This window comes from Podarcis gaigeae (genome assembly GCF_964106915.1).
Source record: "Podarcis gaigeae genome assembly, chromosome: 1".
In the NCBI taxonomy this organism is placed as follows: Eukaryota; Metazoa; Chordata; class Lepidosauria; order Squamata; family Lacertidae; genus Podarcis; species Podarcis gaigeae.
This window is the reverse complement of record NC_139678.1, coordinates 41,544,729-41,561,812: the sequence shown is the minus strand read 5'-3', so window position 1 is coordinate 41,561,812 and position 17,084 is coordinate 41,544,729. Positions and strand designations below refer to the sequence as shown.

The 17,084-nt window shown below is 42.3% G+C and overlaps 1 long non-coding RNA gene across 1 annotated transcript; it reads right to left on the bottom strand.

Moving 5' to 3' along the window:
- Positions 1–731: 731 nt before the first annotated feature.
- Positions 732–6,970, bottom strand: LOC310851908. Its single transcript, XR_014567912.1, has 2 exons — positions 6,449–6,970; positions 732–3,696 (listed from the first exon to the last, which is right to left on the bottom strand). It is a non-coding gene; the product is annotated as an uncharacterized lncRNA (long non-coding RNA).
- Positions 6,971–17,084: the final 10,114 nt, after the last annotated feature.

Here is a 17,084-nt window from a genome sequence, read left to right as displayed (position 1 = left end):
GTTTAGCTTCTTTGATTCCAATTATGGTACGGCTGTTTATCTGGTTTAAATTCTCAAAAAAAAAGTTCAGTCCAACTGTTTATTTGTTTTTGGCTAATGTATGGCTGACATGATCATGTATCAAAGATTTTGAAATTTCTTCATGTATTAGAGAGAACACTATAAAGGTAGCACGCAGGTGATGTTGGACAAGAGACCAACTTGCTCATATGCCATATGGAATCAAGCCATTGTGGTTGGTGGTGATGTGGAAGTAAACTGTGTTATCGTCCTCTTTATTGGGGCTTCTCAGTAGCTCAGGCCTTCCGAAGGCTGGTACTCTCTGATAAATCTTAAATAATTCTGGAACCCATGGTTTTCTCTCATTCTTTCTTTTTAAAAATAGTTTTTATTGAATTTTACATTTTTATCATACTGACAATATATCACATAACAAACAAAATACAGACCCCCCTTTCCCCCCTCCCCCATGCCTTCCCTCAACTTCCTTTTCTGTTTTTTTGCATAATAACATCTCCTTCTTCCTTTGTTTTATCTTAATACTGAGTTCTCTATATTACTTGTTGTTATACTCTTGTCTTATTTAACATCCTATTTGCAATTTCTATATTTATTTTAGTTGATTGTGAGTGTTTACTCAAACCCTGCTAGTGAGTCCATCTCTTCACATTGTTTCTGTATATACATGTGAGAAGTCGTTCGTGGAAACAAACAGACAAAGGACTTCAATATAAGGTTAACCCTTTTATTAGTCGCGTTTGCAAAGGCGGACCCTCCGTACCCGTAGATACGAAGAGCCTCGATCAGGCATAAGCGCAGCAGTTTTATCCCTACAGCTGCCGCCCCTCTTTCAGAGGCTTGGCTTACAATCTACTTATCAGAGTTCAACACATTTCTAATACATTGTCCACTCTACACTAACCACTTCATCTATTATCAGATATGGGCCTACGCCCCTTGGATTTCTTTATCCTGTGTACGCAGCTCATGGGGACTTTCCAGACTGAGTTTGAGGCACACCCTTGCTTGTAATTTTTCCTTTATTTCTTAATCTCACAATCCCCCCTCTCTTTGATACCTTGCCTCAAACTCACGTAGCTGCTCCCAGTGATTTCTCTCCTCCTCATCTGTCGGTATGGGTTCGTATCTCATTGCCATTAGTTGAGTGGTTACATGCCGCTGGGCTATTAGGGAGAGTGAGTTGTTAATAGTCTTAACGAAAATGGGCAATACACAGGGGATTAGTACGCATCCAGCGGCTATTAACCCAATTAAAGCTACAATGGCTTGTAATCCAGGTAATTTTGGAAACCATGAGCTGAATAATTCCTTGAAGTTAAGGCCTTCCCATGTTTGCACAGGAACATGCGCTAACTTTATCATTCGGTCAGCTATATCTTTTACTACCCTTCCGCTATCATCTATTTCAATGCAACAATTTGTTAGATTAAATTTTCCACAAACCCCGCCTTCTTTCGCTAATAAATAATCGAGCGCTAATCTGTTTTGCATAATATAGGTACGGCTTTTTGCACTTTCCTTAGCGAGTTTTGTTAAAGCGGCAGCGGTTTCATTAGTTATAATTTCTACTACAGCTTGTAAGCGAATAATACGATTTAATAGATAAATTGGGTCCCTCCCAAAAGATCCCGTTGTTCCATCATTAGCCCAAGTCGCGGGACCATAATATTGAATTATTCTTTCGGGGGGCCACTCATTATCCTGCCATGTCCCTATGTGAATCGCCCTCTTTCTCCTGGGCCCAATTTCTTCATATACAGGCATACCCAGCTTAGCTTTCGTCTCTAAAGGGAGTAAGAAGAAGCTGGGTCGAAGGGTGGTCAATACACAGGACCCTACCCAATTTAGAGGCAGCCTGTTATATGCATACCCCCCACATGCCCAATAAAATCCACCTGGGGTTGTCCATTCCTTCGAGGTGTTTAGGGGGTCCTGGAGAAAGGTCATGTTAATCATGTTAGCTAATGCAGGTGGCCATTCTCTGGTATTGTTATCTGAACTCCACCATTGCTTATCATTCCACTGTCCCACACAAGGGGTATCTCCCACCTTGGTGCTCCCCTCTGTACTTGGCGCGTTCCTGACAAAGCATTCCATTCCCACCAGGTTATTTGATATTTGCCAGACCTCAGTGTAATTTACCTCGTGAGCCACCCAAGGCCATTGGTCTCCCATGTTTGTCCCTCCACACACGAAACAATTCCTCACAGTTAACTCTTTGGCGATGGTCTCAGCCAGGCTTAAAAACATGTTATGGGCTCTTGAGGGTAGGGGTAAGTTGTTTAACTGCTGTATTTCTTCCTCGAAGCTCTCATATACTGAAATGGGCTTTTTGCTAACTCTTGTGGTATGTATTTTTATGACCAGATACCCATAAGGATCCCTTCCGGTTCCATCTATCCCTAAACCAAAATGAATATATTTGGGGGCTAGTGGAAGGACGTTCCTTAGCCCATAAACATACAGGGTTGCATTTCCCCGAAATACAGGCCGTTGAAGCCGCCCCCTTGGTGATATTGATCCCCTCTGGGCCCCGATATGGGGGTGTCCCTTCCACCTCACCGGTATACCAATAATTTGTCGTCCGAGTGGCCCCTACATTAAAACCGGCAACCTGCTGGGACAGGTACTTATTCTTTTGGAGATAGGATCTCTCCCAGCTTAATGATCCACAGGTGACTCCAGCTTGATTGTTAGGCCCTTGCCCCTTGGCGATGGCAATGCACGCATCAAAGCAGACATGTATCTTCGCTGTGCCCCTGGTGGAGTTATGGGCTATATATCCCTGCCTAGTTTGTGCTAGGGAAAACATGGACGCTCTCTCGCTTGCTTTGTTTGCTGTTCCCCCTTTATATCCATATACATATATGCTGGATGTAATGGGTCCCACTGCTAGGGGCTCGTAACATTCTGTCTTATTTTCTCTAGTTTTGCATCTAAAATATTGGGTCTGATTATGGACACAGGGATCTAATTTTTTCACACATTCTGGAGCAACGTTGTAATACATTAGAGTTCGTGTAATCATAGTCCCAGTCTTAGTAGTCTGGATGCACTGGTCACAATTCTGAATTTCTTTGGCCGTGACACCCCTTAACATAATCAACAGGCCAATTCCCATCACTACTTTCTTTACTCCCTCCCTTGTCATTGTTTCTGTCTTAATTGGTCCACTGCTTGCACCACTGTAGGGGTTCTAGTCAGACTACAATGGACCTCTCCTTCTAAGGTGATTGTGCAATATTGGATAATTATGTCCTCTATGAAGATTATGTTACATAACCTTGTACAATGCACGCATAATACACAACACTCACAATGGACACAACAACAACATTCATAGAAGCACTTGCAATCACAGAATAGGCACATTAAGGTCAGCGTTTGAGTCCTCTCTGGTTCCTGGTTCCCTGATTGGTAAGCGTCACCTTTAGTGGGTTGTCTGAATCAACAGATACCCTCCAATCTTGCGGAGCTTTCTTGACCCTATGATAGTGAGTCCACCCGTGCTCTCTGGTCCTTACTGCAGATTCGGTGGTAAGCAGTACCTGGAACGGACCTTCCCAAGCAGGTTGTAGCTTCTCCGCCTTCCACGCTTTTATCAGGACCCGGTCACCAGGCTGAAATGTGTGTTGATGTTCCAATAGTGGAGGACGCTGGACCAAAACGCCACGTCTATGAAGAGACAACAAAGACTGGGAGAGTGACCGCAAATATTTTCTTAGGAACAAATCTTTAAATTCTACCAGGGGCTGACCCAGCTGGGCTAGGTATGGTCTTCCCATCACCAATTCGAAGGGGGAGATTCCCAGGTCCTTTCTTGGTGCTATTCGTATTCTTAACAAAGCCAGGGGAAGGTTTTTCGTCCAGGGTAGCCCATTTTCCAAGTATAATTTAATTAAGTGTTTTTTAATTTCTGCATTCGCCCTTTCTACCTTCCCACTGCTTTCAGGATGCCATGGTGTGTGGAGGTCCCATTTAATTCCCAGGGCTGCCATCACTTCTTGTAACACTTTCTGGGTAAAGTGTGTACCTCTATCTGAATCTATGGCCTCGATTATACCATACCGGGGAACGATATGTTCTAGAACAGCCTTAGTAACCACTTGTGCCGTCGCCTTCCTGCTAGGGAAAGCCTCCATCCACCCCGTGAGATGATCCTTGAACACCAATAAATATTTCTGCCCCCCCCCCCCCCTTTCGGGTAGTTCAGTGAAATCTACCTGCACTCTTTGGAAAGGCCATACTGCTAACGGCCTCCCTCCTCTCTCAGTTGTTTTGGCCCTGGTCTTGTTTACTTTTTGACATATCAAACATTTCCAGGCTATGGCATGTGCCATAGGCCACATGTCCTTACTCCAATATAGGGGTTTTACCATATTGATCATTGCTTCCGTCCCGAAGTGCCCACCCTCATGCACCTTTTCTAGGATCCCCATCATTATAGCTTTTGGTATTACCACTTGCCCTGCTGGGGTTTCCCATCCATTATCCCTCTGTTTCCATCCCTCCTTCTTCATGTAATCAATTTCTTGGGGGGTAAAAACCAGGGGTTCTGTGTCCGCTTTGGTCAAGACAGGTACTTTCAAACTATACTGTTGAACCAGTGCGGCTCTAGGGATGCCCTTGGCGGCTTCCTTCGCTCTCAAATCAGCCCACCTGTTTCCTACTTCTTCGGGACTCGTTCCTTTGGTGTGGGCTGAAATATGAACCACTGCCACCTTTTCTGGTCCAGTAAGGGCATTCAATAGCCTTTCTAGCAATGCCATGTGCTCTATTTGTTTTCCATCTGCCTTAATATATCCCCGGTCCCGCCAAATTCTACCAAAAGTATGTACCACCCCCCCATGCGTAGCAGGAGTCTGTCCATGTGGTTACCTCTAAGCCCCTTGCCAACTCGAGAGCCCGTGTCAGGGCCATGATTTCACATTTCTGAGCCGACCAGGTTGCCGGCAAAGCCCCGCTTTCGAGAATTTCCCCATCTTCTTTAACTATAGCGAATCCTGATTTTCTCCTCCCTTCTTCAACATAACTAGAACCATCAGTGTACCATCTTTCTCCTTCCGCCAGGGGCACTTCTGACAAATCTTCCCAGACTTTTGACATTAATTGTATAGTACTCATACAGTCATGTTCATCTGGCTCCCACTCTTTTCTTTCCCCGATCAGAAACTCAGCTGGATTTAAATTTCGGTCGGTTCCCAGAGTAATATTGGGGCTTGTCCTCAAAATAGTTTCATATTTTACTAAGCGACCGTCCGTCATCCAGGTGGAGGCTGCCCCCGTCATCACAGTAGATATTTGATGTGGGCTATGAACTATTAGGGCCCCACCAAAAGTCAATTTTCTACTCTCAACCACCAATACAGCCGCTGCTGCCACCGCCTGGATGCAGGTGGGCCATGCCCGTACTACTGGTTCCAAGGTTTTGCTAAGATATGCAACTGGCTGATATCGCCCCCCTCTCTTTTGGGCCAAGACCCCTACAGCAGTCTGGGAACCGATCGTTACATACAAGTGGAACGGTTGCTGAAGATTGGGCAGTGCTAAGACCGGGGCCCCGATCAGAGTCCTTTTTATTTCTTCCCATTTTAATCCATCCTCCTGTTCCCATGTTACCTTTTCGTCCCCAATGAGTTTTTGATTTAAAAATTGAACCAATTTTGCATATTGGTCTATCCACAATCTACAATATCCCAGTAGTCCTAACATCCTCCTCCTGTTTTATTTCTTGGGGGTTGCAGTTCCAAAATTCCCTTGACTCTCTCTGGGTCTAGTTTTCTTGTTCCTCCCTCCAACAGATGCCCTAAATATTTTACTTTCTTTTGCACGAACTGCAGTTTTTCCTTTGACACTTTTACTCCTAATTTTCCCAACCAGTTCAATAATCTTATAGAATCCTGCCTCACTTCCAAATAAGGCTTCTCCCTGTTCCTCTTATTTTCTATAAGGTACTTTTTCAATTGTGTCATCCAATACCTTTCAGTCTCCCCCTCAGGGTTCCAGTTGTACATTTTGTCCGACCCTATAGGGTATTTTGGCCAAATCACCCTACAGAAGTTAATCATAGTCACTTTTGACAAACCAACTGTATATTGTCTCATATAATCCTCATTCCATTGTATTAATACTTGCCCTAATGGACTATTAGGGTCTATAGGACCCTTCACATTTATCTCCTTCTGTCTCTTACTCTGACCCTTACCCATGGTTTACAATGTCTCCAACTTCACTTTCTATCACAATCACACGGAATCGCCTGGCCGCTTCCCTCGCGGGATAGACGGAACCGCAAGCTAATCCTCTCGTCAGGGCAGAGCCCTGATCCACACTCACGCGTCCATATGGAACCTCTCTTTCACTCAAGAGACGAGTCTCTCACCCCCGCCCCGTAACACAGTTTACAAAAATTCTCACGTCTACTCACCCAATACAGTCCAGCGCCGCTTCTCGCGACTAGTGAACAGGCGGGCGTCCCCGCTGGGCTCTCGCGGTCCCTGACCACTGATAATCGAGACTGTCTCTCCCACCTATATTGAGTCCTGTCTTAGCCCTTGTGGATTGCTATGAACAAATCCCGGCCCCGAGCCACTCCGAAAGGACGGAGGGGCGCCTGCCCGGGGTCCGAGTATCGCTCGAGCCACCCGTCAAGGGCCCCACGTTGGGCGCCAGAATTGTGAGAAGTCGTTCGTGGAAACAAACAGACAAAGGACTTCAATATAAGGTTAACCCTTTTATTAGTCGCGTTTGCAAAGGCGGACCCTCCGTACCCGTAGATACGAAGAGCCTCGATCAGGCATAAGCGCAGCAGTTTTATCCCTACAGCTGCCGCCCCTCTTTCAGAGGCTTGGCTTACAATCTACTTATCAGAGTTCAACACATTTCTAATACATTGTCCACTCTACACTAACCACTTCATCTATTATCAGATATGGGCCTACGCCCCTTGGATTTCTTTATCCTGTGTACACAGCTCATGGGGACTTTCCAGACTGAGTTTGAGGCACACCCTTGCTTGTAATTTTTCCTTTATTTCTTAATCTCACATACAGCATGAATGGTTCCCATTCTTTTTAAAAGTCTCTATTGTCTTTATCTCTAAGTCAGTTTTGCCATTTCAGCATATTCCATCAGCTTTCCATGACATTCTTCTTTAGCTGGAATTTCGGCGTTTTTCCATTTTGGGCTAACGATGTCTTTGCCGCAGTTGTAGCATACTTGAAAAGTTTCTTCTTCTCTTTTGGCAAATCTTGACCTACAATGCCTAGTAAGAAAGCTTCTGGTCTTTTTACAAAAGTGATCTTAAACATTTTTTTGATCTCATTATAAATCATATCCCAATGGGGCAGGTGTTTCAGAATGACTATGTTATGTATTTGTCATCACACTAAAAACCCAGTAAGAATGATTTCAGGAGAGCCCTTGAAAATGCTTTATAAAACCCCAGAAAAGATATAAAGGATTGTTCTTTTCTTTTTCTCTTTCCTCTTTTCTTTTCTCTCATCTCTGCTCCCTTATTTCCACAAGCTGTTATCATTTATTTTACTGGCATAAACAAATTGTAGGGTTTTTCCTTCCCTTTCTTAAAATTCTCATTATCACTAGGGAGCCAAAGACACTACAGCAAATGAGTCTGATTTCCCCCTCCATTGGTCAATGAACTTAGATACTGACTGCAAAAACAAACAAACAAAAACTGTTGAATGAAGTGCAAAGCTCATTCCAACTTTTCATTTTCTCTGGGATATCCTGGAGTGCTTCTTGCTTTTTCTGGATCCACATGACTGATGGGAAGTAGATAGAATTAACCAAGACAACATCTTAAATAATGAACCTCATAATGTGAGAATAACCCGTCTCTTTGGTTTGCCTTTCTGATATTTGCACATTTATTGTTATTATCATTTATTTATTAACCACCTTCTAAACAACCATCTCAAGGCGCTTTACACATAAGATAATTAAAAACAGCTTCAGGGTGTGTGTATCAAGAAGAAGAAAAATCAGAAGCAGAGGCAGGCTGTCCTCTTTTGACATTTTACATGCTTTTCCTGGCACAAATCTTAACCTTCGTGATGAGTACAATTCCCTGGAAAGTTCTTCTATGCAAGTCCTTTTGAATTGTGCTCTTGCACAATACAGCAGGACTAATGAAGGGAAATTTTCCATGAAACTGCCCCAACTTAGAAGAAACACTAGGTTTGTTCACAAATTACAGTGAACACAGGTGCGTGTTATGACAACACATGTACAGTAGTTTGTATGAAAGAGTTGATTACTTGTATGAAAGAGTTGATTACTTGTTGATTAGCTGTTGGTTATAAACAATAAAAATCTGACTGACTGAATTTGGCTGTAAGTAATTTTATGATCTTTTCACTTGTAGTAATTCTAGGCACACTTTCCTGGGAGTAGACACCATTGAACAGACTGAGACTTACTTCTGAGTAAGCCTCCAGTGGCTGCAATTCACACTAATTTGGGAGTAAGTCTCATGGAATACAGTGGAACTTACTTATGAGTAAACCTGCACAGGATTGCCCTGCCAATTTGTGTTCTTTCTACATTTAACAAGGCCTGGTTCTGGTAATAGGGGTGTCACACATTACATTAAATGAGTATACAGTCTGCATACCTATATACACAAATAGTTGAGCTGTACACTGATACAGTTACTCAGATGTAATGTTCCATGAGTGTACAGTGTGTGTATCTGTAAATTTTATTTCCTTCTGTAAACCACTGAGTGGACTTTAGTTGATGGATAATCTAGAAATAGCATAAATAAATAAAAAAATTAACTAGCTGCACTGACAATATAGGAGAATTAGTAGTCATAGTACAATGGAGTGTTCCTGAGCAGAAAATTGTCTGCTTAAAGCTTCCAACTTCAACGTATTGCATTGCAAAAGGCAGAAGTTCAATGAATGCAATATGGAGACAGTCAAAACACAAAGTATTTCAAAACAGTAAGGTGTCAAGGATGGAAAGAGTCATGTTTTTTCTATATAATATTTCCCCCCATAGTTGCATTCTTAAAGCCTCAGCCTACTGTACTCGTGACCCACTGAAAGAAGAATGCCATTAAAGAGGGGCAAGATTAGTGTATGGAGGAAATACTAGTATATTGTGAATGTGGCATGATGTTGCTTCATTTCTTGTTCATATCAAACTGCACCATGTTTACTGCACTGTAACTACGCAGTAAGGAAGTTGTGAGCTAAATTTACTGCAATAAAGTAAAATTATCATACAACATCTTTGCCATGTGCTAAACTCCGCATGCACCTGAGCTTACAAAACATAGTCCTTCCTATATATTTTCTTGAGTCTCTTCAGCCAGAGGAAGTGGTGCTTGTGGAATTAGTTTCCTCACTTCCTCTAGCAGCCGAGTGAACCATGAAGACCTTCCCTTCAGTTATTTACTCAGCTTAGTCAGTGTGTGAATTAATGTTCTTCTTTTACCTGGTTTCCATCATCTCATGAAAAGAAAGCCAATGGAGGATCTAGAGAGGAGCCAAGCACCTGCTGTGAGCAGTTGAGAGCTTTCAGACTGAATTAAATTTGTTGGAACTAGGGGAGCTCCACATCCTCAAGAAGCAAGAGGATACCTGTCTGGTAACTCGAACCCATCATACTGGTAAAAGAAATAGTTCAAGAAATGAGCAAGAGGAGATGGATTTTAATGACCATGTAAAAGTACATGAAATTTCCTCTTGCATAACCACAAGATTTTCTCAGTCTGTGTCCCTGATATATTTATGGTGTATTTAGGAAACCTTTTCCTTCAGGGTTTTAAGGTGTTTCACTGAATTATATACACTTGCCACATCATGTTTCACACTAATCAAAAGCATCTCTCACAATAATCTGCAACCCAAATAGCTCACCGAGACAAGCAGCCTTAACTAATTTTTTAAAACAAATTTCTAAATAGCACCAGGCTTATAAGTATTGTGTGAACAAAATGTGACTGTATAATTAATAGATTTTGTTTTGTGGTTTTGGAAACTGAGTAAGTAGCTGTGTATTAGATAAAGTTTATGATTGCACCACAGTTCAAGATTTTGGAGGGACCATCAAGTTCTTTCCAAAGCAACAAATGTTTTTATTATCTTTTGGAAGATCTGGTTTTTAGCTAAGAAATAAGTACCTGGAGGACATAGTGCCCAAAGCTTTTAATGTTGAATTACGATTGGTTTTGACATCTAAAATTGTTGAATTCAGATTTTGGCCAAGAAGGAGTTTGCTGGCTAGGCTACATATTCATTGGATGCCACTCTACGTTTCTCTTTTTTCTACAAAAATTAGAAAATTGCCTTGATATCTAAAGCCTTCATCGGCTCCATAAAAAGCAGATCCATTCCTCCTGTTGGTTCAGCATACAATGCTCAAATTGAAATGGAGTAAAAAACAAACAAACAAACCCTGTAGATTTTTCATCTTCTGTAAACCAAATGGGCACTGAGTTTCACCCAGTTGTAATACTTAGAATCTACCAGTGACTATGTGAGCTTTTTATTTTTAAAAAAATTCATTAATCACTGGCGTCTTTTCAACACAACCTGTGCATGATGAGTGATGGGAGCAACCATATGGGCCTCAACTGTAAGCTTTCTTTGGTCTCAACGTACCATACAAGTGCTAAAAAGGGAGAAAGGGTCTGATCCAGCAAGTCAATTTCTCCTGTGGAATGAAGTTTGCCATGCCTGAGACTGCTGTGTAAACAACAGACCATATCCCAACTATATGCATTACATCCCTCATGTGTACACCGGGCACTTTGTCACAAAAGTACAGCAGCCTTCTTTGGCTCTTGATGTTCTCCAGACCGAACCAATAAGCTGTAGCTTCAGTTTCAAGAATGTCCCTTTCGTACTCTCCATTCAATTTAGTGATGAGAAATTTTGATTTAATATATTTTTGTCTCCCACAGGCACTCACAGCAGCTTGCAAACATAAAAACACATTTAAAACAAAAAAAGAAGAGTTAAATCAACCCAAGCAAATAAAAAGCACAGTAAGCACAGAGAGAAAGATATCAAACAATCCATAACATTTCTTAATCAGGAAGTTTTTTAACCAAGCTCTGAAAGAATGCTAGACATGAACATAAGAAGAGCCTGCTGGATCAGGCCAATGGCCCTTCAAATCCAGCACTCTGTTCTCACAGAGGCCAACCAGATCCCCATGAGAAACCACAAGCAGGATCAAAGCACAAGAGCCTTCTTCCCTCCTGTGGTTTCCAGCAACAGCCATTCAGAAGCACTGCTGACTCCAACTGTGAAGGCAGAGCAAAGCCATCATGGCTAGGAGTCACTGTTAGCCATCTGCTCCATGAATTTGTCTTCTTTTCAAGCCATCTAGGTTGGTGACCAGTGGCAGCAAATTCCCTAGTTTAACTATGCACTACATGAAAAAGAGCTTTCTTCCATCTGCCCCGAATCTTCCAGCATTCAGCTTCGTTGGAAGTCCACAAGTTCTAGTGGTTTGAGGGAGAAAAACTGCTCCCTGTCCACTTTCTCCATGCCGTGCATTGTTTTACAAATTCTCCCATATTCACCTCTTACTTGCTTTTTTTCTAAACTAAGAAGTCCCCAACTCTGCAAGCTTTCCTGATAGGGAAGTCGCTCCATCCCTTGATCATTTTGGTTGCCCTATTCTGAACCTGTTCCAACTCTATCATATCCTTTTCAAGGTGAGGCGTGCAGAAACTTAACATATAAACCTTGTTAAGTGAAGAAATTCCAAAAGGACGGTGCCACTAGAGAGAAGGTTGAAGATCAGGCTTTCCTCGTCTGCACGTCAATGCAAGAGGAGACCCTAAGGCAGGGATGGAAATCCTGTGGCCCTCCAGATGTTGTCTTCCATGGATTTTACTATCACTCCGTTTTACATCAATAGAGATCACTGCATGATATAGGAAAGAAGCATATTCCCAGTACTCAGAGCACTGATAAATGCAAAATGAAGTAAAGAAGTAGTAGGACTACTAAATACAGCAATAAGGGTTTTTTAAAAAATGCATTTCCTTTGTTCTCATTTTTTAAAAATGTAGAGAGACAGGCCATTGGAAGGAAGACTGTTTAGTATAGTGCAATATAATATCTAGTTTTAATATCTAGTATGAAATTTTATTGCAAGAAGGAGAACAGACTTAATCGTAACTCAAATGCTAGATGCATTACAGAAACTCATCAGGTCCAAGAAACGTTAAGATGGTTTACCCATCTAGGCTGCACTGTATTTTGTCATGACTTTTTATTTCTGCACTTGAAGCCTCCCAGGCCCTGAGCTGCCTAATAGAATATAAAAGAGGTTTTGTGGGTTTTCCTCAGGAAAAATATATGCAACCATATGGCTAATCTCTTCAGTATGTTTTAGAAAGCACCCCGGCTCCCCCTTCCCTCCCTCTTTGGTTACAGGTAAAACGGTGTTCTGTCCTACCAACTTAATCTCTTTTCTACAGCCAGTTGTGCAAACATGTCTCTTGGTCATCAAAACCTCTGCTCTGGAATGGAACAGAAGTTTAAACACACACACACCACTCCATTTCTTCCCTTTCTCACCACCCTTCTTCACAATGATGTGAATCTTCAGATAAATTGTGAAAAATAATATACAGAGTTGCTCACAATTTACCTGAATGTGATTACTTAGTTAGGTATCTCTTTGGTAGATGTCAAGAATAATTTATAGCTACATTTACTAGGTCTATGTAGATCATTCCTTTCTGTACCAAACAAACAGAGACCAATCCTTTAACTGAAAGCAATCATATCTCAATCATATGTAAATATGATTCACATTTCCAAGTGCTCAGTCACAGACATTTAATTTGATGGTTTGGCTGGATAGGTGCATGCCAGGAGATAAAGCTGGACCAGGTCTACAGACGGAGTAGAGAGGTCTGAGAGGAAAGGAAGCCTAGTGATATGGTGTTTCAACTGGAAGGGAGATGCTCTCCAGCCACTGCCCCCCTTGCAGTTGGGAACTGTTGACACTAACCTACACAGGTAGGGGTTGTCAGTGAATTGACCATGTGCCCCCTTCTAGAGGTGGAAATGGCATTGGGCAGGATCTAAAATATGACAGGGGGGACTCCCATATGGGGTTCTGAGATGATGCATCAGCTCCTGCCCACAGCTTGGGTAGTGGTGGGCCTGACATCAGTCACCTCAAGTTGCCAGCATGATCCTAGTTGCATGGCCATTGGGACTTTGCTAGTCAACTCCTGTGGCCATTTCTCAGCAAGCATGCTGAGATGATTTCGTTTGAACAAAACATCAGAGTTCGAAACGGAAAGCAGATTTGGGCAACAATGCCATGCCAACCCTGCTTGCCTGCTGCAATCAATAAAGTTGTGGCCCGTTTCAAAATACACACACACACACACACACACACACCCTTTGGTCTTATTGTTAGCCTAACCCTTGTATCCAAGGCAGCTTGTTATTCCTGCCCCACAGCTGTAATGGGGCATGAAGTAAACCAAGGAAGGAGAACAAAGGAAGAGAAGGAGTTCATTAATTGTATCCTGGGCAAGGGAAGTAAGGCAGAACTAAACTGCCAGACTGACGATACCAATATCCTTTTCACCACCACATACATGTTTCCTATACATATTTACTAGAAAGCAAGTCCTGCTGCATCAATGGTCATGTAGAACACACTTCCCATAGAAATTAAGCAGGCAACAATGCGCTGTGCATTTCACCAGATACTTAACAACCTTTCCATTTTTGCAGACCTTTTCAGAAGGATGAGTTTTTCCTCTGGCAGCATTTATGTTGGGCATTTTCAGGTACTGCATTTATTTTTATTTCATTTCACTTTGATGCTGTATACTACTATGAAATTGTTTCATATTTAACATCTTGTAAATATTGCAAATAAAATAAAATACATTATTTGTACGAGCATAGCCTCAACCTGCATTCCTTTACCCACTTACCTGGGAGAGTAAATTCCGCTGAACTCAATGGTGCTTACTTTGTGAGGAGGCATATACAGATTTGCACTACATGTCCCTCAGCATGGCCAATGGGAGGGAACACTGGACCATTGAGCCATGAATGTAAAGGATGGGTCCTCACATCTTTAGCAGGGGACAGTGGTGGGATTTTCCCTTCTTTGCAAATTGTAAAAGTTTATTTACCGTATTTGGGGCATTCGGAAAATGTACTTTCCTACACAAAATGGCTGCATGAATACCCCCACCACCCCTGCCCCTGCCGCCTACTCTGAGTAATAGTAAGTAGCAAAGCTGTAAATCTTTTTCTTTAAAGAACTGCCTATGGAGTGTTTAATGGTCCCAGAATCTTCACTCTGCACTACAGCAACACTGGGCTATTTATGGATGCAATTAGTAGTATAATTATACGGGGGGGGGGGGGTTTACAGTAGTATTTCTTTATGGGTCTAGGCCCTGTACAAAAATATTTTCTTAAGATTTCATTTGAATAATGCTTTCTTCAGGTGAGCTCTGGCAAGCACCATTAAAATTGTAAATCTGGGAACCTAGGAAATAAAGAAAGGGGAAGGAAATTACCTCAGTTTGGCATGAGGTACAATATTACTTTCTTTAAATAAAATTTATCCTCTGTCCTTACTAACCCCATACTGGCTAATTTAACACTTCATTGTATTCTTTCACTTACCCTTACCCTTTTGCCAGACACACATGGCTGCTTATGTTATAGTGGCTAAAGTTACAAAGAGCCTATGTATAGCCAGTCCATACACTATTTCCCACTTCTCTTTAAATCTTTGGTTGACTGGCACCTTTTCATTCAATTATGAGTACATTTAGAGTGAAGGTAATAAAAAATATTATGGGCAAAAATACTATGGATATTGAATTCTGTGGATATAATTTTGTGTACAATTAGGAATATTGGTAGCCATTTTATTCCAGTGTCAAATATAACACCAAGAATTCCAAGAGTTGGGGGCAGTTTTTTGTTACTAGGCATTCAATGAGGCCTGTAATCTAAGTACCCCCCAAATAATATTGGGATTAGCATTATTTATTTATCCATAACCTACCCTGATACACAAAGTCCTGAACTACATGAGTCCAAAACGGCTTAAGAATTGCCTGAGCCATATATCCCAAATTTGAGAATGTTAACCTTGGGTTGGGCAACTTAGGCAGGGTGATTTAGTGGACAGCAGAAGAGGCACTAAACCTTCCTCTGTTCTCCTCCCCTACCCCACTGTTTTTCCTTATGACCAAGATCTGTGACTGAAAATGCTAGCTAGCAATCCAGCACATGCCTAGTGAGAAGCATCATTGTGTTTTAACCAGCTCCCAGGTAAGTGTGAGTCCAAAGGGACCTCATTCCCTCTCCTGAGAGTCACATGAGAGAGGCGAGTAGAGTCAGATGCAAAAATGGCTGGAGCAACTAATGCACACCCTCCAACATTTCTCCGATGGAAACAGGGATGTCCTAAGGAAAAGCAGGACATTCCAGGATCAAATCAGAAACCAGGATGGCTTCATTTTACCTTTGTACAGTAAGCTAGTTTCTATGCACACTCACACGTCCCTCCACCCAGACATGACAGAGACCTTACCAGGAAATGTACATTCCAGCCAGGCAAAAACAGTCAGGGGGTGAAGCAGGTCAAATGGCCTGCTGAAAATTTTAAGGGTCTGAATGAGAGACCTACCTGTAAGGCCACATTCAACACCACTCCAGGCCTGAGGTTCCTCTCCTCTGGTGTAAAGGACTGCAGCCTAAAGTGCTTTAGAAGAGCTGGAATAATTTTAAGCATTGTTTCATCATAGCAGTCGACATGGTTTTGTTCTGAGAAATAATAATAATAATAATAATAATAATAATAATAATAATAATAATAATAATAATAATTTATTTGTACCCCACCCATCTGGCTGGGTTTCCCCAGCCACTCTGAGCGGCTTCCATAGAAACCAAAAATACAGTAAAATATCACAGATTAAAAACTTCCCTGAACAGGGCTGCCTTAAGATGTCTTCTAAATATCAGGTAGTTATTTATCACTTTGACATCTGATGGGAGGGCGTTCCACAGGGCGGGCGCCACTACCGAGAAGGCCCTCTGCCTGGTTCCCTGTAGCTTTGCTTCTCGCAATGAGGGAACCGCCAGAAGGCCCTCGGCGCTGGACCTCAGCGTCCGGGCAGAACGATGGGGGTGGAGACGCTCCTTCAGGTATACTGGGCCGAGGCCGATTAGGGCTTTAAAGGTCAACACCAGCACTTTGAATTGTGCTCGGAAACGTACTGGGAGCCAATGTAGGTCTTTCAAGACAGGTGTTATGTGGTCTCGGCGGCCGCCCCCAGTCACCAGTCTAGCTGCCGCATTCTGGATTAGTTGTAGTTTCCGAGTCACCTTCAAAGGCAGCCCCACGTAGAGCGCATTGCAGTAGTCCAAGCGGGAGATAACTAAATATGTTGTCAAGTTATTTTGGTATGCTACAGTGGAACTGAATTGCTGGTTTGTTATTCATTTTATTGTTGGCTATTTAAGCTTCATGCTTGATGGAAGACTCAAGACTTTAAATTTGAAATGGAAATAAAGAATGATAATTTTGGATATGGTGCAACGTAGTGGCCAAGAGACTGCACTACACCTCAGAGATCCCCGAGTCAAATGTCACCTCTGCAATGAACTCATTAGGTGACCTTGGAAAAGTCACTCTCATTTGCCCCACCTACAATATGAGAGGCAATAATACCAGCAAACCTTGTTGTGAGGACTGCAAGGAGCTAATGCATGTTAAACACCATACTTGGAAGTGCTATACAAATATTAAGTACCATTATTGCTTCTAATCCATCTGGAGGCTATACATGCAGGGAAGCCGGCTTCCATTTGCATACCTAGCAGGATGGGGAGCCAATCCTATGCATAAATAAGCACCAAAAGCACACAAACTGTACATATGTTCCAGCAACTGGGGCTGTGAATGCAAAGCCATATCAGATAACCAGCACAAGCACTGATTGGCTGTTCGGAGCAGGAAGGTTTACGGCTGGGTCCATGCAAAATAGCTGATTGGTCACTGATCCGGCAGGT